This window comes from Pollicipes pollicipes, unplaced genomic scaffold (genome assembly GCF_011947565.3).
Source record: "Pollicipes pollicipes isolate AB1234 unplaced genomic scaffold, Ppol_2.1 Scaffold_3447;HRSCAF=4054_pilon_pilon_pilon, whole genome shotgun sequence".
NCBI classification, from domain to species: Eukaryota; Metazoa; Arthropoda; class Thecostraca; order Pollicipedomorpha; family Pollicipedidae; genus Pollicipes; species Pollicipes pollicipes.
Genome location: NW_023596297.1, coordinates 23623724 through 23650746, shown reverse-complemented (window position 1 = coordinate 23650746; position 27023 = coordinate 23623724). Strand labels below are relative to the sequence as shown.

Genomic DNA, 27023 nt, shown 5'->3' with positions numbered 1-27023 from the left:
CGGTCCGGTGTGCGCATGGATGTGACTAGCCGAGAGGCCATGGCGTCCCGTGGTGCGGATTGGGCGCAGGGCGGAGGCGGAGTGGGCGTGTGCGAGCACGGAGGCTCTACGATCTAGCAAGGCTCTCGGTGTCCCAGACCGTTTCGTCGTAGACAAGCGGCAGGATTTTGGCCCGCAGAGGGACTACAGATACCTCCCACGAAGCTCTGTTCAAATACGACCATTGAGATGTTTAAAGGAACGCAAGGAGGCAGGCTTATGTTCCCCCGCGGTGGCCAAACTCTTGACGCTTCGCAGTCGGAGATGTAGTCTGCCTGGTCTCGTGTTGGCGTTCCCCCTCGGTGAGTATCTGTGAAGAGCATGGCGTGCTTCGACCACAGCCCAGTGGCGCATGCTATCGCTGCTTGGGCTGCCCACGCTCTGCTGGAAACCGCATGGAGGAGTGAGCGCGCCAGTTCCAGCGCGCGCCGAAAGGCTCTCGGTGAGTGCGTGCCTGAAGAGAAACGCCTAGTAGTCACACGAACTCAAGGTGTCCCATTACGCCACTGTTCAAGGAGATTATGGCAATGCGTAAGTAACGCATTCTATATGGAATGGCATATTTGGTTTCATGATTTTTTACCGCGCCCTCAAATCTTGTTTCAAACTACTCACTACACTTTCCTGCAGGCATTTTCTCATCAGCGCGACCAAATTTTGCCATTATCCTAGTATTGTATTAACAGTCACGTCATTATTTTGCCATTATCCCAGTATTGTATTAACAGTCACGTCATTATTTGTCTACGTAAGCCTGCTTATGTAGTGTGGGACATGGGGCTCCCGTTACTCGAGTTTCGGATTCGAGTTACGTTTGGAATCGTAACTCGCTGGGCTCATGGCGTACCCATCTTTCCCTCACTAAGCGTCACAGTTACAGCGAAAATTTAGATTATCAATTTTCAAGACGGTGGCGAATCCGGGTGGGTGAATATTTGTAAACCTGAGGGACAGACATGTGGGATTCTGTGCAGGTAAGAGGCATGTCTGGCATGTGAGACTGGCCTGCTCTTCAACAGCTCAGCGGCGGCACTACAGTGCAGCAGTAACATCAGAATAAATGACACCTGCGCGAATAAACTACTCAGACGCCATCGTGTGTGCATTAGCCCTGTTGCCAGGTGAATATTGGAAGCCGGGAAGGTCCACGGTGCGTTTCTAGAAAGTAATCTGAGCTCACGGAAGACCACTCACTTGGAGCTCATCCGTATTTCCATGTTGTTTGTGTAAATGTGTCTGCGCATAGGAAAATACGATACGAACAAACGAATTTGCAGCATCTGGGGCGGCGTAAGCGGTGAAAGACACGTTAGTTAGTTGAATGTCGCCTGCTGTGAACCAATGTAGATTTGGGTCGTCCCTCGTGGGACCTGTGGTCTGTGTTCGACGCAGCATGTTTTCTCCGCCTGTCACGGGTGTTCTCAACGTGTCGCCGTGTATGTGACTAGGCCACCACCGTTCTCCGAGTTGGGCCGTTGGCCGCCTCTGTTTCCGCTCCGGGCCTTGGCCCCTGTTTGCGTAGCGCGCCTCCTAGTTTCTCACTCGGCTCCGTCTCTCTCTCTCCCTCTGTCGCTCCTGTGCGCGCGCTGGCGACGCCACAGGGAGGTCCCAAGATCGAGATAGACCGCGGCGGCTCGCCGGACGATTCACGCAAGGCGAGTCTGGCGCCGGGGGGCTCCGGCAGCCGGCGCGGCTCGCTCGTGCCGCCCGACGAGCAGCCGCGCCGCGCCTCCATCATCATCGCCGACGACGTGAGTCCTCGACCCGAGCTGCCCCCCCCCCCCCACACCCCCGCAGACGGGTGGACGCTGCCGGACACGGCCGTCGTGGCTGGTGGGTCGACGCAGCGGACATCGCACCAGCGCCCCACCCTCTTACTGGGCCAGTTGCGTCTGGCTTCGGCCACTCGCCTCTCTTCTTTCTCGCCTCACTGTCTCTCGTTGTCACGTCCGCTGGAGATGTCTATGCAATGTGGTGGGCGAATGATCCGTAGTTGTATTTTGGACGTTGTTCTTTATTCTTTTCGTTGGATGTGGTCGTAGAAGTCCGTTTTTACCCGGTTGGTATATTTTTGTCCTACTAGATCATCTCTTAGACCGTGATATATGTCCATTTCGCGCTGAGAACATCGGCTGGTGTGTGCACACTACACATCCCTTAAGAAATGTCGCGGACAGACTCCGGTGTGTGCCTGATGTCGGACCATGGTCAGAGGTTTTGTCTCCGAGAAACTGTTTGGAACACCGGTCTGCAGGCTAAATCGACAGCCCGTTTATCCTACACGAACGAATGCATCGTGTATCAGACCGCTTCCTTAAAGAGAATAAGTATCTGGCTGCACCGCTCTCACCTACGTAGAAATACACGCTCAGTCAAACAAAAACATGCACGTACTTTGATGTTATCCCGCATGTATGTCCCCTGTATTACAATTCAAATATTCGCCGGACGGCTTCAGCACACGGCGCAGTACACGCACTCTGAGAAAACACTGTAGTCCAGTCCACCTCTGTGTAGTACACTCTGTGTCTCCGTCTCCTCCGTGGTCGTCATCTTCCCCTGCCGTTCAGCATGGCTCGTTTTCTTCTCAGGAACACAGAAAAGCCAGGCCTGGCGAGATTTTAGAGGGCAAACAGGTAACGTGAGACTGCCGCTTCTCCGCAGGCCGCCGCACACGGCGGCCGCGCCAATCCCACTAATAACGGCTACCAAATGACCGCTTACGTCACGACGACGCGAGCCACCCCTCGACCAATGAGTGGGCCCATCCTCGCGGGCTCCGCGCAGCTGAGGCGAACCCGGCTCAGCGAGCGTAACATGACCTAATTCCAGGTTAACCACACCGAGTGCGCGTGCTCAATCCCGACCGACAGATAACTTAATCAGTTGAAGAGCTGGATGGTATTAAATGCACCTGTAACGCCGCTACCAATGACTCCGTTCCAGCGATAATTTGGTTTTCCGTGTGCGACACGCCATGCGGCCGACCGGCTGCCGCGCCGGCCTGTATTCTGCCTGGACGCTGCTTTGACACACCGGCTTGTTATATCCTGAGTTGAGCTTGGGCGTGAGGCTCGGCACCCGTTGGGGCTCGGGAGGCGGCGGCCGGGCCGGGACCGGGCCGGGCGCGCCGGCCGCCCTCCCGCCCGGCCGCCGGCCGCCCGGGCCCCCACCCACGCTGCCCGAGCTCTGACACGCTCCCTCTCTGCTTGACTAGGCGGGGAAACTGCGGCCCGGCGAGATGGGCGCCCAGGTAATGACCGCCGCACGCCTCTCTCTTTCTGTGTCCGTGCCGGCGGGGCCCGCACGCGCGACCGCGGCACGGCTCGACGCCGCTCTCGCCCTCTCACCCGCGCTTGTCCGGCTCCCGCCTGTCGCAGCCAGATCTCAAGGAGGCACCGACTGGCTTACGCTGTCTGGACGGGCAGCGTCCCGCGGCTGGCTACCGCTCACCACGCGAGATTTGTGGCGACTCGGAGATTTGTCACCGACGCGCGTTTGGCCTGCGCCCTAAATATAGAGACGTGAAAGAACTAGGCCTGAGCGTGGAACGAAGTACGCCAATGTCGGTGCCTTTTGTTCTGAGATGAGAGCTTGTCGTTCACCTAAACTGCCCTGCATTAGTATGGTAGATCCGTCACCATGTTTGCACTCAGTTTTCATAGAGCTTCTTCTCAACGTGGAAACCTTTAGTAATGCAGAGCTGTGTTGACTCACGTCTTCCTTCCCATGAACTTTTCTGAGAAAGCTATGAGTCGTTTCCCCTCTTTCTTATGCTATAGCCTATATTAGAAATGAATGTTTTGAGACATTACTGTGGTCTTATAAGTGTCGCATGCAACAGTCAAGCCATAATTATTTCACCTTGCTTGTCCCAGAATCAGGTAAGCGTGATATTTTTGGGCTAGGGTTACCGAACATCGTCTGATCTCATTATATGCCAACTTCTAGGTCAACAACGACCACCCTCGTTTCGCGCTGATACGCTGCGTTGTGCGTTATTTTTGGTCATTAAGTTAATCGCAGGTTGCGTTGTTTAGTAAGTACGCAACATCGTCATGTAGCTGTCAAAATGGGCCTGCGAGCGAAAACAACTGCTAAGGAAGCACATTAAAGAGTTTATGTTTTTGACAGTGATCACGAACAAATTTACCTTATATTTGAGCGGGCCTTGCGTCCTGTCGAAATTCACTTCCAGAACATCGCACCGCGGAAGAATCGTAATCTCACCTCCGCGAGTCCTGTCCGTGGGCGGAACCTGACGCGGCCAGCCCGTGACCCTTGGCCCTTGACGTCCCGCCGACGGGGTCAGGGTGCGCCTGCGTGTGCTGACCTCTGTGACCTGACAGCGGCGGCGTCCGTCGACGGAGGTGCGCCGTCCCTCCGTCTCGGAGATCGAGGACCTCATCAACAAGCCATCTACACCGCTGCAGAACGTGGGCAAGCCAGGGCCGCCCTCCATTGTGGATATCGAGGAGAACTACACCGTTGTAGAGGGTGAGGCACTGCCAACAGCCACTTCTCTGGCAACAGTCAGGCCAGCAGTGCGCGCCAGACGGCGACGTGCGTTCATGAGACGAATGCTGCTGAAAATCTATAAAAGCACGCCGAATTTAGTTGATGAGCGCACGCCGAATGTCGTTTATGAACGCACGCTGAATGTGGTTTATGAAAGCACGCCGGTTCATGCAACCCGGTGAATGTTTCAGACGCGAACGCGTACTGCATTCTCACGGTGGAGGGAAACCCAGCTCCGACCTTCAAGTTCTATAAGGTGAATATAACAACTCTGCGGCAACGCAGCTTTGTACTTTGGCTTAGTGTAGCCGACCAGCTTTTATGTCTGACGCAGTAAGGTCAATATTTTAGCTTCAGTGGACGATTAACAAGTGTAGCCCAGGCGAGCAAACATGATGCTATCCCTATTGATACTCGAGTGAACTGTGCTAAGCTGGATCGATAAACCATTGCTAAAACTATTCTAAGCCCTTCTTTTAAGTCCCTGTTGAAAACACCTTGAGTTGATGACAGATACTCACACATGTCCTGTTACATGCCTCTGTAATACCCACGGGATCTGGGGCCTCACATGCTGGATTCCTGCACGGCAGGGAATCCAAGAAATCTGCGAAGGAGGGCGATACAAGTTCATCACCAGCGGCGAGATGAGCACAATCATGCTTTGCATCAGAAAAGCCAAGCCCAGCGACGAGGGCCACTACAAAGTGGTCGTTAAGAACAAACATGGCGAAGACTCGGCCGAGTTCACGGTCTTCGTCTCAGGTAGCGTTCAGTTTCGACGTCCGGCTCAGTTAAGCATTCTATCAGACTTCTAGGAAAACTGGTTATATTCTCTACATCAACCAAACCTTTCGATGCGTACGAGTAAACCGCCTGAGGCCACTTGTAGTATTTTGCATTACTGTGTTTTCCAATCATATGCCAGTAGTTAATTGTTTGGGCTCGTTCATGCACGTTCGTTCGTTCATGCTCGTTCAAGGTGCTGTATGCTGTTACATAGTTCGACGTTTATCTTAAGCATTGACTGGTATGTTTTTTTGTATCAGATTCGTCTGGAATGGACTTCCGTGCCCTGCTGCGCAAGCGCCGATACAAGGCCTGGGACAAGGACAAAGGTGACCCTGATTGGGGCGAACTCAAGGAAGTGGAGAAGCCGCAGCTCCCGCAGCTGAAGAAGGTCGAACGGGTAAGCTGTCAAACATGTCGTGCAAAGTCAGGTAGCATAAGCTATCCTTTCAGGACCCAACATTTGAAACAATGGTGTATGTTGTGGCTCTAAACGAGCTGTTCTTGTACCTAAGATGCCTTGGGAAACTTCAAACGTTCGGCTGGCCAGTTTGGCGTCGTACGTGAGGACAATCATTCATAGGTGGAGACAATCCGTTGTTTGTCACGTTTTTTTCGACGAATTGCAAGCATGGTGATGCTGACATTACCTGTCCTATCTTGTACAGAAAGCAGAAACTTTCATGAAGCCGCTGGTGGATGTCCGTGTCAAGGAGGGCAAGGACAAATTCGCCAAGTTCGAATGTGTCTTCTCGCGAGCCAAGATGAGGCCCAGATGGATGCACAAGAGAGACGTGAGTTAAACGTATTGCGTCTTGTTTTGCATCGAAGGCTTTCTTGGTTTCCATGGACAAACTGCGTTCACGTTTCTCAACTTCTATGTACAAGTTCTGAAGATCACGCCGTTGTGTACTAGCACTCATCCATGATTTGGATGGGCTCATTACACACTAAACATCAAAGGATATTGGGCGCCGATGTCACTCACGCCGATTACCGCGAGTGGCGTCAAAATTTTGGCCGGGGCCAGACTTGAACCACGTGACTCTTCGCGCGCAGTCGGTTTGCCAGCGCTTTCCCAACGAGGCTACGCTTTTCCTCACGCAGATGAGAGAGTGTGCCATAAACATTGCATTAAGTCTTGAGTCGAAATTTCATGGGTTCTCTGCTTTCTCTACCTGCTCAGGGTGATACACCCACACATGCGCCGCGTTCCGGTGTTTATAGCTCCTCCTTTTCGGGGTGAATGCACCCGTCATGGCGCTCATCGAACTTTGGCTGACACTCACGCGCTAACAGTAGATGAACCTCTCGCCCACCTGCTGAGCGTCTCCGGCGCCAGCATCACTCGCAACCTGCTGAGCGTCTCCGACGCTAGCATCATTGTCCGCCGCTCAGCGACTGGCAGCGCGTGCCTGTCGAGCACGACGCGCCTGACGTGACGCTCTCCCGCCTGGTCGGCAGGAGCTGTTCCCGGGCAACAAGTTCCAGTTTAAGTCGGACGGTGACGTCTACACGCTGGTGATAGACAAGCCGCGCGTGGAGGACTCGGGCAAATACACGCTGGACCTGGGTGGCGTGCAGTCGACCGCCTTCCTCACCGTCGAGCGTGAGTAGATGAGCTGTCGGTGTCCGCGCAGAGGCCCAGCCTCCACCACACGCGCGGTCGGGCGCTGCCAGTGCTCTGAATTTGATGTGTCCGTGATTGTTTGGAAACGTGCAATGCTTTAGAGGTGTAAGTTGTACACAGCTAGTTGTGTTGCATTATTGTGGCCCATCTTTTTTAGTAGGATAAAACCTTAACCACCAGCTGAATGAAGCCATCGGATATTGAAGCTGGTACCGGATATAACAGCATTGCTAATATTTCAAATCTTGTAAAACATAAACTCTTGATATTGGCTAGCGTCAGTTACAGACAGCTGTTCTTATGTGTAACCATATTATCGGGATTTACTTATTTCTAACCGTTTGCAATACGCGACCAACACCAACGTATGCTATCGGTGATCCAGCGCCTGATCCGAACTTCAAGTTCGTGAGGAACCTACAGAGGTACATTGACGGCTACCTGAAGGAGGACGTCTCGCTCGAGTGTCAGGTCAACTCGCACAAGGCCATTGTGCACTGGTACCACGGCGACACCCAGGCCGAGGTGAGGGTGAACAGACGCATATGTACCCGGCCTGCTCTCGAATCCACCAATAGCGTACCTTGGCAAATGCGCTCAGGGGCAAAGCTTCTCAAAATACGTTTAGGGCCTGAAGAGCGGCGCAATTACAACCGTAAATGATGCAACCTTCCATCAAAACACGCCTAAAAATGAGTTTTTCCCCGGATTTAACCAACTTTGTTCTTAAACTTGAGGGCTTGCTCTCCCCCCCCCCCCCCCACGCAACTGAATAGGCAACTACACATCTTGATCCTCTAGTATCGTTTCCGAACCCATTTTTGCTGCACGGTGCAATACAAAATGACTCATGTCGGGCTTATACAAATATACATCCCTAGCAGCTCTGATTTGTAGGATGTCCCACACACTGGCGATCATACGCCGCGGTTCCCAGTATTCCTGAACTGCGGCATGAACCTAATGATATGCAAAAATATACACTTAATTTGAATGAGTGCTGATTACTTTAAATGCTTAAAACACTGTATGCTCTCAACTGTGGAAGAATATGTTATATAGAAGGTATCAGAAGGTAGTCTGGGCATAACACGGCATGTTTAACTATGCCGGCACTCCGTTCTACGTCTGTCAGAGCCTAAGTTTTGCGGTGCGATTGACAGACAGATTGACAGTCTGATTGGTATTGGCTTCTCTAGATCATCAGTGCTCTTGGCTGCCATTGGGTAATCACCTGGCTCGCTTGTACATATTGTATGCTTGGTAGCAGTTGAATAACTATGGTGCAGGTACTGGCTTACGAAGTAGTGGTTCTGGAAATACTGGGTAAACTTTTTGCAACTCCTTGTTTTTTACACGAAATCCGGGAAAACTGCACCAGAAGTTGAAAACCGTAGAAATTGACACCTGATTTGTTTTACCTCATTGCACCACGTATGCCATCAGTTCATCGAACCACTGTGTATTGCAGTAGTAGTGAGGTACTCAGGACACTTTATGTACAAGTATTGCGCGATTACAAGGTCGTCGACACATTCTAAGGTGAATTGACCTGGCACTCTGTCGTTAACATGGAGGTTTGAGGTAATCAAAAGAGATGATGAATTGACTTTCCAAAGGATTTGGTTGGAGGTGTTTCAGCCTCTATGGACATGATATGTTTGAAACTGGTTTGAAAAGCCAGAGATATTGATTGCCCTGTTGTTGCCCCGATTGTCTGTAAAGTCGTCCCGTCGGCTTCAGGGATAGGGAGAGCGGGCAAATCTTTCCCATAAACATGTTCAATGATATGACGGCGACAGACACATCAGGAACTGCGCGATATGCTAAAAATAGCGAGCTGGTTGTACAATACGTTCTAGGTTGCCCGCGAAGCATCGCGTTTGCCGCGCCATGTACAAATCGAACGTTGAGGCCTTTCTTGGGCTACATGGTTATGCTGTTCCGCACCGCCGTGTGTCCTGCGGTGTAGTATCCAGCGTCGGCGTCGATCGACTCCGAGTGGCGGCGGGACGCTGGTGCCCGATCGCGACAGACGTTGACGTCAGACCGGTGACCGACAGGAGAGCGAGCACTACACCATCGGCAAGGACATGATGGGCATCTGCCGGCTGACCATCCGTAGCGCCACCAAGGAGGACGCCGGGGACTGGAGTTGTCGTCTGTTCCGCCAGAAGGACCGCACCGACGCGTCCATCACGCTTGTCGGTGGGTTTGGCTCGGACGGCGGCGGTGGCGCCCCGGCGGCCGGCGCAGCGGATATTGGACGGTGCCCTGCCGTATGGCATGGCACGTGGTGAACCTTGGACCGCGTTCGGGTGCTGTGGAATCGATTCCCGCCGCAGGTACATTCCGTTAGCCTCGGTCTTCACCAGTATGTAATAACACCACTGATATCAGCACTTACACACGTCATGAGGCGATTACACGTCATAGTCACACGTCATAGTTACACACGTCAATAGCCGACAATGATTTATCTGGACAGATCATGACGGGGTAGAGAGCGTTGATGACCACGAGCTGTGGGCTGGTTACGAGAATAGCATCCCTTACCCGGTTAATGCTCTTTACTTGTCGCGACTTGCGCCTTACGCAATGCACCCGACCGATGCGCAACGTTATGGCAGAGCGGCCGGTGAGGTTCCGCAAGAAGCTGAAGCCGATGAACCACACGGAAAAGGACAAGATCATCATGGAGGTGGAGACGGACTACCCGGATGCCGAGGTCAAGTGGTTCAAGGGTGACGAAGAGATTAAGCCAGACGGCAAACAGTACGTCCACTTGTGTCCACGTCCACCTGCGGCGCTGTTGTCGGTGTGTGGATACTTGGCTTGAGGTTCACAGCTTCCGCTTATGACTGTGGATTGAGCAATGCGACCCGGTCCGCGTTGTTCCACGTTCCGTTGTTGTGCCCGACGTTTTATTGACATGTTTTGATCATGCAAGTCGTATTGTTCGTGGGTTTGTTCGTTTCGGTCAACAAATTTGATGGCCTCCAAATGTATTGCAAAGCCTATGGCTATGCAAAGAATTGTCGGAAGTGCTGCTGAACAAAACCGTATGTGGCATGATTTTTGAATGGTCCTTCCACAGCGTGAAGATCATGTCTGAAGGCAGGAAGCACCAGCTGGTGATCAAATCGGCGAAGCTGGTGGACGCCGGCGAGTTCACCGCCAAGTCCAACTCTGACTCCACGTCCGCGCCTCTGAACGTGTCCTGTGAGTCCAAAACCAGCCACGTCTGCTGTTAGAGCTCGCGCAACGTGCGTGACAGGGGTACAGGCTTCTGTACCCCTGCACGCAGATCTTCTGTCTCCATTGCGGTGCTGACCAACTGCTGGCACTGTGAACCGTAAAGCCGGACAACTATAGACGTTTCTTGCAGATGTGCCTTAGTGCTTGCTCAAAGCGCTGGGTTGCAAACAAGTTCTTTGAATGGCGTGTGATGTTAGATGCTCTGGAGCCTCAGTGTCTATATACGGCCGAAATTTCACTGTGTGTGTGTCGCGCGCAGATCTGAACAAGTACATCAAGGGTCTGGGAGACGTGGAGGGTGTGGAGCGAGAGAAGGTGGTGCTGGAAGTGGAGCTAGCCGACCACACTGCCCCCTGCAGCTGGTTCTTCGGCGAGAAAATGATCGAACCAAATGAGAGGTGAGACTCTAATGAATGGCAGTCGATGAAACGAAAAGACGCTTGTATTGTCGCGAGTCGATGTGAATGGCGACTATGAAGGCTGTGAAACATTAGCCAGAGGAAGTCTTCTGGCAGCGCATGGCCCATTTCATTAAGATGGAATGAACGGGTTGACATTGCGAAATGCCACCTAGTCTCAGACATAACTCTGGCCGACTGAGTTTAACATGCCACGAATTCCATGCATTGCTTAAAGGACAGGGGAAGGAGCTTGAGCTTTTGGCTCTCCTCCCTAGCAACGACATGAAATCCGGCCTACAATGACCAACGCAATATTTATCTAAATTGTTAAATGAGCCCTCTCCACGCACGGTCAGATTCAGTCCGTTTCAATCCGTCGGTAGGATTGAGATCAAGAATCTGGGCGGCGGCAAGCACCAGCTGATCATCAACTCAGCTGAGCTTGAAGACGAGGGTGACTACTTCTGCAAGTCTGGCCGTCTGGAGTCCCAGGGGCACCTGACCGTCATCAAGGGCGAGAGCAAGCCCAAGATCAAGTTCGACGGACCCGTTGTCGGTGAGTGGGGCGAGAGCTGCGACGAGATCGATGACAGACCAGCCGAGGAGAGTTGCTGTTGCCGGCCACAGGGCCGATCACGTCGGGCTGGTAACGCTGATTGGCTGTTCGTTTGTGATCGTCGTTTGGCTAGCGCAGTGTCTAAGCAATCCGCGAATGGGTAGGGAAGCGTAAGTTATAACGACACTTTTAGCGGGGCGCATTTTTTGCACGTCTTGTTGCTGCATGCATGCAGCGCGTCAAATGATATTCTAATGACGCATGTCACACTCCGAGTGGCCAAATGAAATACCAGGAGCGACCCAGTTGGTCACTTCAGATGCGTCTAGTGCTTATTTCTCTTGCTGAATATGTACGAAGGACATACAATGCAGCAGCACTGGGAAAATTAACGCAAAAACGGTCTGCCAAAGAGTTTAGAGCTACTAGACACCTCATGACGCGTTAATATCTTTCAGGTCCTGTGAGCAAGCCTCTCACGTTTGAAGTGCCCTACAAAGGTAAGATTTGTCAGAAAATTGTTTTCCTCATTCTCCCAAAAGAGAGCAAACAATGCATGGAACAACATGAACCACTAGAGTACCCTTCACAAACGGCAACCTCTCATGTAGATAATATGACGTAGTCGAGCTTACACGGTACAGTGCCTGATTACCAAATACATTGCCTGATTACCCGAAACAGTATCCGCAGATTGTTACAAACAGTAAAATCCACAAATCACTCTCGATCGCTTCATGCACAAGCTGTAGTAGGTGATGCATCGCCCTCGCAGCCTAGCTGTAGGCGCTGACATGAGCGCCTTGCAGTGAGTGGAAAGAAACAGACCGAGATGCAGGCGAAGCTGTTCCGCAACGGCAAGCCGCTGTCGTCCAAGGACGTGGAGATCGTCATCAAGGACAAGGTGGTGCAGTACAAGATCAAAAAGCCGTCGCGCGACCAGACAGGCGACTACGAGATCAAACTGTCCAACGGTCAGGGCGAGGAAACCAAGAAGGTGTTCATCAACATGCAAGGTGATATCGACTGGCTCTGACCAGCGAGGAGTGGTGGTCAGCTGCGGCGCCACCGTTGACAGGCTGCTGCTGCTCCAGCGCTGGCTGCTGTGCAGTGTGTCACGGAGGCGTCCTTCGTCATTCGGCCGTCACGTCATGCTTTGGCTTAACTTCCGCTGGCTATTTCGTGTGTGTGGCTGGGATGCCTCGCAGCATCGTCCTCCTCGTCCACACCCATCGCCGCGTCACGCGTCCTCGCACCACCCAGCCTCGCCGGGAGTCTGCTGAGGCCGTCCGCCAAGGGTCGGCGAGGCAGTCGCACTCTGGTTTGATGTCCACCCCAGCAACCGCACAGTCCTGGTTTGTGTTCTCTGTGCGGGCTTGGTCACTGAGCCGGAGTTAAATGCATATATATATATATATATATATATATATATATATATATATATATATATATATAGACACTCCCGAGCCATTTTCATTCATACCTTAAGCTATATAAAGTGGCCGCATTGGTCCCAGGGCTCTGACCCAGCCAATCACATGCCTTGCTGCCTCAGTGTCCGTTCTTTGTGAGCGTGGACTCATGGATGTGCTAATATTGGGCTTTCTTAATAGCTTGCGAAGTGTGGCGTCGTTTTTCTTCCGTCGTGCTGCTACGTCGTCGTGTGGCAAAGTCCGATTTATTTGGCGGCCATACTTGCTAAAGACGACGCTGCTTGCTTGCTTCACGTCGTTCTATGTTTGCCCTTCACGCTTCGCGCAATGGCCCCAGAGAAGCGTGGGAGTGTGCTTACGGGCGCTGGAGCGCTGACGTGTTGCCATCACATGCTGTCCATAAATGTGTGCTGTTTCAAATCTAATCCAACAAGTGCACCAGCTAAACTGCACTGTGACAGCCCACCTTATAAGACCTCGAGGTGTGTAAGCATTTCATGTGCATGTGTATTTGTTTTTGTCTCTGTATTCTAGTATTGCGTTGTGTCACTTAAAATGTTATATTCTTCTGAACTGTGTTCGCTTCGGCGACTGAGCAAACCTGGTATTGTTTGTCAATATGTGTATTGTGTCGACTACTAATGTGATTATTATGACTTTTTACTGTCCAGTACCCGTTTGCTCATTTGTTTCGCATTCATAACTTGGATCCTGTGATTTCAGACGTTCCCCAGCCCCCGAAGAGCGTGGAAGTCACTGACATCTTTGCCAAGAGCTGTCAGATCAAATGGAAGAAGCCAGATGAAGACGGTGGATCCGAAATCGTCCGCTACATCATCGAGCAACAGGATCTCGGCAAGAAAGGTGACAATTCAGCTGCTTCTTGAGCGTGTCCTATGCCAGCCTGGGTACTTGCCATGTTGACAGTGATATGGACATTCATGAAGCATCGCCGCACCGGAGGATCCCTCGCGCTAAGAGGCCTCTGTTTGGCGGACAGGCGGATGGGACCTGGTCGGAGAGACGACCCCCGACACGCTGACCTACAAGTGCGAGGACCTGATCCCCAAGAGGAAGTACAGGTTCCGCGTGAAGGCGGTCAACAAGCTGGGAGAATCGGAGCCGGGCATGTCCAAGGCGGAGATTCTGGCCAAGGACCCATGGGGTGAGCGTGCAGTCTGCTTTTCCTCCGACGCTCGCCGAGGCTTATCATCTTCGGTATGTTCTTCACGCTTCGATTAACCTCTAAGAGAAACCTGCGTCTCCTACAAGCAATATTGGCAGCATTCTAGGCATGACTGGGACGTGACATTTTTGACTGTGATGATTGACTATGGAGCGTTTCACACCCCCTAAGATCCCTGCTTTTTGTCAGTACCTTTTTGAAGGCCTTCGCTTTATTTACGTTTTGTAGATGACTGATGACCTCGAGCTACTCAATGATGTTTGATGTGATTAAACGAAACATCGACGGATAATTTTCGTATCATAAATGTTCGAGTGTGTTTACCCATAACACATAACATGCAACAATGCAACAAAGCATCAATTTCTTTGTTAAGTGTATCATGCTGTGTTAAATGCTACGCCCCAAGTGTTGCATGCATCTACTGACGCTTTTATAACGTTATGCACAACGTGTTTCTTTCTCTTACGCGGCTATCCCTGCGGGTTCTTTTCGTGATGACAGCCTTCCCTGCCCTGCTGTCGCACGGCTCCTGGAAGAACGCCTCAGCTGCTAAATCCAAACAAAGGTGAAACCTCAGCTGCTTGCAAAGTGAGACCATGCGTAGCTTGATGTCCTTTCAAGCAAAATACAATTGTGTTGCCGTTCTATGACGCTAGAACAATTTAGTTTAGTTTCAGATGATCCAATAGTTGTTTAGGTGTCTCTGTCGTTGATTGGTTGATCTTCGTAGGATACTTTATGCACTCATTTTGCCTGGAAGCGACTGTTCAAAATTTGTACGCGTTTTTGAACTGAGGTAGCCATTTCAAGATACTTCCGTGTAGTTCGCAGCCATGCACTTTTAATACTTAAATATTATTGTTATCCAAGGTGTTATACGGTATCACATGCATGTTTGTCATTCAAGCCTACCACGGGCTAGAGGCTCGCGAAGTTGTGGATACTATTTTGTACCGCCTGGTTTGGGATCCCCCATGCATTTATGGCGTCGTAGAAAAGCACGCGACATATTACCTTAATGGACATATTGTGCTCAAGGTAGAAAATAATATAACCAGTGAAATATCCGTGTCTAGAGCACGTCAGTATAAATTATTGCACCGGCAGACAGCTAGTTAACCACCAGTTAAAACTGCTGATTGCATACCCTGATCGCGAACCGCACTTTCTCAAACAAAGTGCAGGCATTTGGGCAGTTATATTAGTTGTGACAGCATGAGGTTGAAAATGGAAATTCAGTCAAAAACATAGCATCACAGAAAAATATGTAAGGCCACCATGAGGTAAGACCAGAACACACGCACATACCCCTAACAAGATTAACTCGCACACAGACATCAATGTCATCCTGCAGCGCACGAAGTACAAGTGAGCCTGCCGTCCGCTAGTTATTATTCTGGCACGCCAATCTGGTAGCGGCTCTGGCATCATAAAAGCGCTTCAGGACGTAATGAAACAATGACGTATTGTGGAGCAACTTTGCTAAAAAGCGAAGTTTTGCTATTCGGAACAGTCTTTGGAAGTTTAGAGCATGGCAGTAGCTACAAGTGAGCTTTTTCCATTACATCTGGTGTTTGTCTCAATACCTTAAACTGTGGAATCTTTCTTTTGATAACGGTAAACTTCTCACAGCTTTGATATTTTAATTGCGTGTGGGTACTTCCAACTGTATTCGTTGTTGCTGTCACTTTTCCTGGTGGGGTAGCTAACTCCTGTATCATGACTCAGACGAGCCTGGCAAGCCCGGGAACGTGGAGCTGACCGACTGGGACAAGGACCACGCCGACCTGAAGTGGACCAAGCCGGAGAGCGACGGCGGTGCCCCCATCACGGGCTATGTGATCGAATTCAAGGTCGGTCGGTCGCTCGCTTCCTACCACTGTCGGCATTTGAGAGACTAACGTAGTATTGAGAAGCCCAAGTGGAATCTCACTTCTTACGCTGTCTTAGGTTTCTGAATACTAGCCCCAACGCTGAGTCCTCGAGTCACACAATCACGGTGCATATGTGTTTTTTTGCATCTCTGAGCGGTCAACCGCGCGCAGACCGAACTCCCCACGCAGCCCAGCCTTCCACTCCGCGGCTCCTCCGCTGACCTCCCTCCGGCCGTGCAGGAGAAGTTTGGCAAAGACTGGACCGAGGGGAAGTACATCCCGGGTGACGTGACCGCCGGCACCATCGACGGCCTGACCGAGGGCAAGACGTACGAGTTCCGCGTCCGCGCCGTCAACAAGGGCGGCAAGGGAGAGCCATCCGACCCGACCAAGCCTATCGTCGCCAAGTGCCGCTTCGGTAGGGCTCTCGGGTCATCTGACACCGCTCGCGGCCGTGTGTGGTCGTCTCGTCGGTCTAAATGGATGGCTGGAGACATCCAAAGCTGTTGCATTTGAAGCTGCTCTCTGATGTTGATTTAAGAAGATGGATCAGCGACATTGGAAATGAAGTCATGCTGCAACATATCATGTCTAAATGTCGAGAGTAGATGCGTATTATGCGTCGAGGTCATGGTAATCATTCCCAGATTTTGATGGATATCGTTGACAGCCGTAAATTGTTGTCATCAGGGCCTTGTGGTCTTTTTGTTTTCTTCACACCGCATCAGCATGCTGTAGCTACTAACAAGACATTAAGATGTCTCTCTCCTTATCAATAGCATCCCAACAGTAAGAATGTTTCCAAAAAGTATGTTTAAGCTGGTGTAAAGCTTCGGTAATGGATGCTTGCCTCTGCATCTAACACATCATGCGTTTGGTTCACAGTGAAACCGTACATCATCAACAAAGACGCCTTCCGCGGCATCGTAATCAAGAAGAACCAAGTGATCACGCTGGACATCAAGTTTGGTGGTGAGCCGGAGCCGGAGGTCCACTGGTTCCGAAATGACGTCGAGATCTTCGAAGACGTTGAAAAGTAAGACCGATAGCTCCTGTGCGCGGCAGTACCTTGCTGTACTTGACTTAGTTATGAACACGAATGCTGATAATGCTGATCTCATGATCCCTGATTTAGGACTGTTTTACCCACGAGCTGCTGGCGGGGCACTGACCTTTTTTGGTATAACTTTCGAGCGTGTTATGCCTAGCCCAAATGAAAACAGCATTCTTAAACGAGCACCACAGCTAAACGTGTCATCATCGGGCTAATGAGATCATATCAGGTCATGTCATCCTGGTATAATGAAGGTCGGTTATTGGCAACATATGACCTTGGAACTCTAGATGCTAACGACCTATATCTGAAGTATTTTCTTGCTAATATGGAGTAATAGAGACGGCATCGGCCGTGTGGTAGGTAGCGTATTCTGGCGTCACCTGTCTAGTCGTTGCTTGATGTGTGAGTGACTGAACCATGCCAAAGAGCTTAAATACATTGCATGGGTCATTAGAGATTAAATCAGGTTATGCTGATCGCATTGTTTGTCGTCACAGGTCAAAGGTCAAATGCAGGTATAGCCGAGAGTTAGGACTTCTCGCATTGATATGCTAACAGTGGTGATGCACACCTAATGTCAAAATACGCCAGCAAATGTTTACCGATATACGAAGCTTGTTTGCCGCGTACACCTGACGCAAGGGTGCATGGCTGCACGACACGTATGCAGCAGGATATGAGATCTCCAAAGGTGAGATAGTAGCAATGGATAAGAACGTGGGGTCGGCGTATCATGACGAAATGAATTCACTTTGTCAGTTCGAGATTCGTGTGCGGGGATTGCCCCCTCCGCCACACGATTTCATTATAGAATTTAAGAACATGTGCCATATGGGGCGCATCGTCAAAATTACGACAGCACCTGGCCCATGACCGTTCCCAGTTCACACCACCGTGGGCCACCAGGTCAAGGACATGAGAACGATTATATTTTGGGGGTGGGCGTAATGGCCGAGTGGTTAGGGCCACAGACTCCTGCGTGGGGGTGTCGCGTCATCATCTTCATGGCGCGATGACCCCTGAGCGCCCACATGACCAATGCGGGCGCGGGGAACGAAGGGGGCGTGACGGTGTGCACCACGTTCCCGTAAGAAATACAGTTTCTTTTGGGAGTTACTGACATATTCCTGTCTGATATGTGTATGGCTTCGTTTTAGGTTTCTCCGGCATATTATTTCATCTATTCTGACCCCCAGTCTTGCCTTACCCCTAGCCATGGCGGTTGGGTGAATGAGCACTTAAGAAACGTTTTTTTCAGATTCAGCCTTTTCTTAAAATGTGAACCCCTTAAGATGCGCACCACTTCTCGGTCTGAGGAACATTTCCAGATTCCCTGGCATATGAATGCATTGCATTGCTTTCGGTCGTTTTTTCAATAGCGCAACATTTTTGTACACGCAATCTGTGGGGTTAGCTTTTGCAAGGGATTAAGGCTCAAAGCGACCTCGAATGTAAGGAACAAATTGTCGCAAAACACGTCGAAACAGTTTGGCTGGACCGGACGATGTGATTAGGCCTAGACCAGACCTGTGACAAACTTAAAGGCCTCGAGGTTACCAAAACAGGCATGTTTGGTTCCGATGATCCAAGGCTATCGATTGCACTTTGATCCAGTATGGGATGTCGATTAGTTTGAGTGCTACGGACGGCATTGAAAGTCGTCGCCGTGTGACAAATGAGGCTAAATGACCCAGTCAACGCCTTGTGAAAACTGCGGCGCACTTGAGTCTTTGCCAAGTACTTGAATTGCATCCCACTTGTTTTTGCACCACGGGTGCTTCATTCCAAGTTTTTACACGTTACGGCGTGCTTTGCATTACTCCCCACATAATCCTTGTGTACATTGTATACAGTATCCTGCGCTGCCGTGCGTCCAGAAGTCGGTTGAAATACAGTGACTTATGAACCTGAAAATTCGGATACCCCCAAGCCTACGCTCTTTTATAAGTAGGCTTATGTAGACTTTTTGAGCCATCTTGTGTCATTATTTTTGTTTGATGATGATACTTCTGGTCACTACCACCGCAGCATCCCTTTAAGCAAAGGCGTAACATGTAGCTTCTTCGTTTCACACTGCGGAATAGACCCAGCCATGACACGCCGCCATTTATTTTTACCATTTATGCCAAATCCGCAGTCTATCTGAGGATTTAGTCAGTCTATCCAGGGTTTGTGTTTAGCCCGAGCGGATTGCTCGTTAACTTTAGGGAAGATCAGTGATCAATCAGCACATCAGTATCTCTCTGCTGCGAATTGGCTTATCTTACGAGTGTTCCCGGTGTCGCCACGGCTGTCGTAAGGACCCATGGTAATCGATGTGTGCAAACCGTACCCTAGCTTGCAGTCGTCTGAAATCTATTCTGGCGGCTATAACTACGGAATGAAACCGCTGGACTAGCCCGTGCATGTTTTGCAGGAGTCAAAGAGAGCCGACTGCAAACATTAATTATGCGATTCGCGCGGCTAATGTGATCGTGATCAGGGAACGCGTGGCGGAGAGCTGTATTGTCCGTTCCTAAACATCTGTTTGATCATCACGCTTTGCACTAAGATCGAACTCGGTCATTAGTTCTTACAAGCTGGCCTGTAGCAATTCATTTCAGTGTGGCAATCATGTATTCAGCGCACCGTGATCGGCGGAGTTCATCAACTCTTTGCTCTCTTTCAGAATGCCCGATGCCGATTTCGGAAGGTGACGATTTGCACTGTAAAGTGTATAGCTATTTCGTAGAACTTGTGTCCTTGTAACAACAATAGCCCTGCCATCCCATATGTGCCTTTTACACTCCGAACTTCACACTTACAACGCCTAACACCGTGCTAAATAACGACTAAAGATTTATGTTGTTAGTTACAAAAGCTTTTGAATGGGATGTGGCTGTATATGGCGAAGCTCGGATTATATGCACTCATTAAATTGCAATATATTTTCCTAATTGCCCGAGCATTTCTAAAACATAACCATGCTCAATCTGTGCTTTCCTACCCTGCTATCGCTTCAGCAATAATTGCTAAGCATTGTTGATTATTCGCCGCTCATTTGCTGCTTCACTGTGTCCTACATTCATCTCGTTTGTGCTTCATTTTTATTTTATGTTCATCTTGCTTCAGCTGTCCCGTCTCGATACATCTGTCACTCGTTCTTTGTGCGAAGTTTCTCACATGACCTTTGGGTTACATTCCCCACCTGTGTACGAAGCTGCCCCCACATTATAACGAAGACACAGCCCACTGGACCCAGCCCGGTAAATACCTCACGCAGGTTGGGGATTCCAGGTGCCCACAAGTCCTGCATAAGTCTGTTCTGCATAAGTACCAGTTCAATTACTCGAAATTACTACAGAAACTATTTTCGTATCTGTCCCATTTTTTGTTTCGGTCTACCGAGAACAAGCTTGTGCACAATATGATTTATGCGCACCATGTCCCTATAGCGGCAATCCTCCACGGCAGATCCTCTATTTAACATCATTTCCATATAACAGGCCAGAACAACTATCGTTCCTATATGTCAATAGCTCTGATGTCAGAACGTGTCAGCTCGTCCGGCCGGCGCTTTCCCTGTATGTGCTTGACAGGGCCTTCGGGGCCTTCGTCAATATAGACCTGTACTGCTTTGTTCCAGCACGGCTGACTGCGTTGAAACGGCTTCGTTTGTTTTTAAACTTTTCAGAAATGTTTCTACTGGCTGGCTTTGAGGCAGCTTCTCCATGCCTGCCTCTTGCTTGTTTCAGTTCTCAGCAGCGACTGCCCTACTTTTCAGCTACAGCCTCTGGCCTGTAAAGGCGTTTATTTCCATCTCCATATTTGCTCATGCGCGGCTGTCATCTGTTTTTGAATGGATCGGTTTTTGAACTTCTGATGAAGATGTGCTGCAATGCATTGTTTGTTTAGATTCGCTGATAATCTGAAGTTATACTTTGATGCCTCGTGCCTAGGTACCTGCTACCCATGCCACCTTCTAGATCTAACAGAATGGATTGCGTGGTATCCCTTTCAGTGCCTCTTCCGTGGTAGTGTAACGTTAGATAGTCTGCAATCTCCCTGCATGTATTCTGGTTATGAATCGCGCGGAAGAAATCAAAACCATACGCATGATTTTGACACTTCTCATGGTGTGGAAGAACCCCTTTCCCTCGGCAACTGGCAGCTATTTCTTTCTTCTTGCCTTTGTCAGTCTGACATAGCATCATGTGATGCGTGATCTATGATCAAACTACAGTAGGCTCGTGTTGCTCACTACATTGAAGAGCCGCCTGCACTGCATACTTCAATCTCAGATGTTTGCGACAGATGAGTACAGCGATAGAAAGCTTAACAGACCATTACAGTTGTGACGTTTTGAAACATGTATTGCCTCACCGCCAAATACAATGGCTAATATTACACCACTGTAACTTTGCTTGGATGTTGCACATTTAAAAATTCATCTGAAGAAGTTTGGAAGGTGTCGCTTCTTCGTGTATTGCTTCTGCATTCTGCACTTCCTCGTGTACTGCATTCTGCACTCTGCGTGATGGTACAACCATCAGCTCTTGGCTGTTAAATTATTGTGTAACAGCCAGAGGATTTGAACTGCCGACAGGCTACCGTACGTTATCTTTTGACAAAATTGCACTGAGATTAATTTCCATGCACGGGGCCAGTTGTCACGCGTTGTTTCCATGCGTGATAGATACTCTGCCTCGGCGGTACATGTGGTCACATGCCAGGTCAGCCGCTCCTAATATGGCAGGACGCCGTGTGATCACTTTTTCGTTGACTGTTATCCGGTAGTTCCAGCTTTGCTTGCATCAGCTTGAGCAAGCGAAACAGTTGTGTCCCTTCAAACAGGGACAGCATTGCAATACTGTCTCTTCCCTGGTATGTGATGGGTGTGCCCTCTAGCTGTCCGCAGTTGCCCCGTACCTGTATGCTTCCACTGCCCATTCTGCACGTTTCATCTGGCCGTATGTCGTCATCGTCCCATCCCCATTGACCCTGTCCCCACTCATGGCCAAAACCACGACCCCCTGCGGCACCACGCCACACGCCCGCGGCCGTTCCCTTACGAGAGAGACGAGGGCCACGCCGCCTCACGCACTGTCTCAGCTCTCACTGGCCCCTGGGGGGGGGGGGGGCCGAGCCCACCCGGTCGACGGTGCCGAGCTGGCTCGCGGCGCCCGGCCTGCCGCCCCGCACCGGCGCCAGCCAACAGCGACCACGGGATTGAGCTGACCCGCCCGGCTCGTTACAGGACCACCATCGACAAGTATGACCGCAACACAGTGCTCACGGTGCGCAAGTGCGAGCGGCCCGACTCGGGCAAGTACAAGCTGGTGCTCACCAACTCGTCGGGCTCCTGCGAGGGTATCGCTGACGTCATCGTCCTAGGTGCGTGTCAATGATGTCATTGTTCCTGGTAGTTTATGCTACGCCATCATTCATGTGTGTGTGTATGTGCGTGCGTGCGTGTGCGTGTGTTAGCGTGTGCGCATGTGTGCGTGTGTGCGCGTGTGTGGCGTCATCGCCCTAAGTGATCATGTGTAACAAAGTCGTTTTAGATGGATGTGCGTAGTGTCATCTCTCCAGGAGTTTGCACATGACATAATCGTTATGGGCGGATGTGTGTGCGTAGCGTCATCGCGAGCAATGCTGCTGCTACGCTTGTACATCCATGACGATTTTCTGGTAGGTGTGGTGTTCTTTATGTGTGGGCAGTAATCTGCAAATTTTGTCGTCGGTGGGTAAATAGCTGGTGGTTTATACATCCTGCAAAAGGAGTTTGCGCTGTGTGAGCTTTTACTCTCCAGAAAGTCATACATCTTCGTCCCCAACGAGACCAAGAATATCCACAAGTAATGTTTGCAGTTGCCAGTACCGGCGGTATGTATGGATCAGTTGCATGACCATGGTACGGGTGGCGTGTGACCGGTCCGACGCCCGCTGACCACTCCGCCCTTCGGCGTTGGCAGGCAAGCCGTCGAGGCCCGAGGGTCCGCTCAAGGTGGAGGATGTGCGCGAGACGCGCGCCCTCTGCAAGTGGAACAAGCCCAAGGACGACGGCGGCACTGAGCTCAAGGGTTACGTGGTGGAAAAGATGGACATGGATACTGGCCGCTGGGTGCCGGCCGGCGAGGTGGGTCTCCCGGCCGCTGCACTGCGCCGTTTCAGCGACCGAGCACGGAGTGCCGGTTGCACCTTAAATACGGATACAACCGAAGGCAATTTGTGTGCAGGCTGTTGTTATTTGCAAGAATTATCAATTGTTGTAAGCGGCATTAAAGTGCCGGGTATAGTGAGCATTGCACTTATAGCCAATTGCAATTGCGTATTGCAATTCCCAATTGCGGTACTCACCACCAGAAACTTATCAGTTACCATCATTCACCATTGCCTCTAGCACTAATCAGGTTTGGCATCAATTTCTCCCCAGGACTTCTCAGCTGTTCGGGTTGGGGCTGTGCTTTCCGGGACAGGGTTAAAACCTTCGCTGAAAACTGGATGGAGTCGGGTGGCCTGGCTGTGGTGGGCCGCGTACGCAGCCTCTATGCCAGCGATCCCATTCAATTGGTACTCGTGAGGGACGGTCGTGGGATTGACGCCGACCATGATCAGTCCGTGAGGGTGAAGCCCCTGAGACGCCCGCCTTTTCGCAGGTCGGCCCAGAAAAGACCGAGCTCATGGTGGAAGGCCTGACTCCGCACAAGAAGTACAAGTTCCGCGTGCGCGCCGTCAACAAGGAGGGCGAGTCGGACCCGCTGGAGACAGACGACTTCATCGAGGCCAAGAACCCCTACGGTGAGGCGTGCTTCACGCTCCTCTGATTACTGTGGATGCTGTGGATATCTGAGCGGCTGTAATTCTTGGTGTTGGTGTGCTTAGGCAACAAGTCAGAGTTACGGTCCTAAATAGCTTAGATAAATAAACTGGCAACTCTGGAATCATGATTCTATCAAATTAGCATGCACTCAATCTGTCAGCTGTCAGCACTGCGCAGCGAATGTGCTTTGAATGCCGAAGTTGAATGGAGTTGAGTGACTGAAGTGTTTGAAATGCATTCGTCAGTGGTACCAAAATTGCGTACATCCATCACATTAGCATGCGTTAAAGCCCAGCCTTGAACATCCTTTCTGAACGCGATACGGCTGCGGGGTGATCAGACCCTGCATGCTATTTTTTCCTAAGCCTGCAGTGATAACTACGTGTAGGTTTTTCATACCCGTGATGGTGTTTCGCTTCAGATGAGCCTGGCAAGCCTGGCAAGCCGGAGATCGTCGATTACGACAACAAGATGGTGCAGCTGAAGTGGGAGAAGCCAGCCAGCGATGGCGGCAGGCCAATCCTTCACTACGTCATCGAAATGAAGGACAAGTTTACCGAATGGAGCGAGGTGAGCCCCGCGAAACGTCGATGGCGAACACAACTATCCCGAGTGAAGTCTTCCCCATGCGGTTCACGCGCGCAGCTGGTCTTGCGTGACGGGTTCTATAGATGATCTCGGTCTTACCTAACGATGTCATCTGATGCTGCACAGGTAAAGAAGACGAGCGACGACAAGCCCGAGGCGCAGGTGGACGGTCTAAAGGAGAAGATGGTCTACCAGTTCCGCGTGCGCGCTGTCAACAAAGCGGGCAAGTCGGAGCCGTCAGAGCCGACCGGAAACCACCTCTGCAAGCACAGAAACCGTACGTTATCAGCCAGCTGGCCGGTCGAAGCTGCCCTGTTCGCGGCGGCGTATCGCTGAGGATGACATATGTGTGATGCCCGAACCTGAGTTTGGGCATTTGAGCTCAGAGCTCCCAGGCTCTTTATACTTCTGTGTTTGACGACATTAAAAATCTTCTTCAGCGAGGTCGTGTGCGTTGGAGAATGATCCAGATCAATTCCATTTGTGTTTTAAGGAATATTATCAATGTGGATCATGCCAAATGGCTGGCGGTAACCGTTAAATCGTGGAGGGAGAACTCAGCGTGCTTGCTATATGTAATTAAGTGACGAAAAAGCGCCAACAATGACGTGTGTAACGACTAATCAAACGGTAAAGATTTGACAGGGTATAATGATTTTCAGACATTTTTATATGTGGTTCGAATAGCCATCTGGCTAAATTCCTCGACGTGACGGAGTTTCGTCCCCGTCTATGCAGCTGAGTCCGTGCCAACGGGCACCCCTTCCATTGTGCGTGCTTCGACGCCTTGTTTGCCCACGCGCCTGACCGCCTGGTCCGCCCGGCTCGGCAGTGAAGCCGTACATCGACCGCACCAACATGAAGACCATCACCATCAAGGTGACGCGCTCGCACAAGTTCTCTGTGGACGTACGTGGCGAGCCAGCGCCCGAGCTCACCTGGTTCTCCAAGGATGGCACCAAGATCGAGTCCACCGACCGCATCAAGGTAGGTCTCGCGGCGCTCTGCGGAGGGGGGGGGGGGGGGGGCACGAGCCCGCACGCCGCCGCTCATCAAGGACGGCCAGGTGGCGCCTGTTTCCGCGTCGGGAGGTCTGGGGTTTGGTTCCCGGCTCAGAAATGTTGCATTGGTCCCGGTTTGCAACTGCGTGCGCAGCACAATGCCAACGATTTCACCAGTCGCGTACATGCACGAATGAGGTAGGGTCTCGTGAATCTCGAAGTATGCGAGTCCCGAGAAGGGCTATTTCTGTTACGAAACGTTCCTTGAGAACATGGGACACGTTGTGCGTGTTTGTCAGTGACACGTTTCGGTTGGAAGATTCCTTGCTCTGGAAGACAGCGCTTACTGGATAACGTGATGCTCCTCGGGTTGATGTCAATGTGTTTGTGAAAGGAATTTGTGCACAGCAGGTGCCTTTACGCACCGTTCCAGCTTATTGGTTTTGTCGATGTCGATCAGCGTTCTGTTTAAGCTCGCTCGTCATTCAGCAGCTGTCGAGCTTGTGTTTGTTGCTACACACCATGCGCCCCCGTTCCTTAGATCGAGAACGTTGACTACCACACGGACTTCAGCATCGAGAAGGCCACCAGGAAGGATTCAGGCTTCTACACGTTGAAGGCCGTGAACAGGAACGGCAGCGACGAGGCCCAGTGTGAACTGGTGGTTCTCAGTACGTGCTCAGGACACCGGCCTCTTTAACTTGTGTTTGTTCTGTGCCAGAAGATGTTGTCGATTTCCTGTTCAGAGATGGGAAAAGGTTTATCACTAGTCCGGAACAGAATGTGTACAGCTACGTAGCACACAATTTTATATGTATATGTGTATCTGTATGCACACATATTTGTGGCCTGTAATCTTGGCGTAGTTGGTGTTCGGTCATTTCTGTCCTGTCGTCATTTCCTATGTTCAGTCATTTTTTCGCTCCCAAAGCCTGGTTAAGCTGCAAGTGAGCGAGATTCGGCAATTGCTCCCCCAGCTGCAGCCGTTGTCAGTTGCTTCTCACCAGCTGTAGCCGTGTTGAGTGACTGCACTGCGTTGCACACCTTTCGTCACAGCCTACCTCCTGTACCTTAGGCAAGCCGGGAATGCCTAAGGGCCCGCTGAAGGTGGAGAACGTCTACGACAAGGGCGCCACCCTCAAGTGGGAGAAGCCCGAGGACGATGGCGGGCTGCCGATCAAGGAGTACGTCGTCGAGAAGATGGACGCAGGAACCGGTCAGTTTTCGTCCGCTGACGTCGCACCCAAGCCAAGGAGACCCTGGCCGTTGGATGTATGCTTCATTGACAGATTTAACTCATCAGAGCAAATAGGTCATGAGTTGTCCTTCGGCATCACGCGTGCGCTTGTGATTTACAATGAAAGAGATTTGCAGAAATAAACTGATTGCGAACGCCTGCCGTTGGCGCCTTCTGGCGCTCGCTGACCCGTGACCCGTCTCCAGGCCGGTGGGTGCGCTGCGGCAAGTGCCCCGGCGACAAGAGCCACCCGGAGTTCCAGGTCGGCGACTTGATCCCCGGCCAGGACTACAAGTTCCGCGTGGCGGCCGTCAACGATGAGGGCGAGTCGGAGCCGCTGGAGACCCTTAAGGCCGTCAAGGCCAAGAATCCGTACGGTACGTCCCGCTGCGGCTTGCTGGTCGTCTAGATCGGCTGGGGATATCAAGGGACTTGTGGTTCTGTGGTCTGCTGTGTGGCTGTGGCGAATGTTGGGCCTGTGGTCTGCGCGGTCCGTCCCATCACGCAAACACGCTGAGTGGTTCAATGTGTTTATTGTAGTGAACATTGCAACTCTATGTGCAGTATTAGGCCCTTGGAACAACCTGTAATGACTTTGGCAGAAACATCATAATCATAAACAGAAAGCACATTAGCCTTATTTGGAAAACA

At 51.1% G+C, this 27023-nt stretch overlaps 1 pseudogene; it reads left to right on the top strand.

Annotated features, from left to right (window-relative positions):
- LOC119092094 (twitchin-like) overlaps positions 1-27023 on the top strand; it is a 104755-nt pseudogene that overhangs the window by 13611 nt on the left and 64121 nt on the right.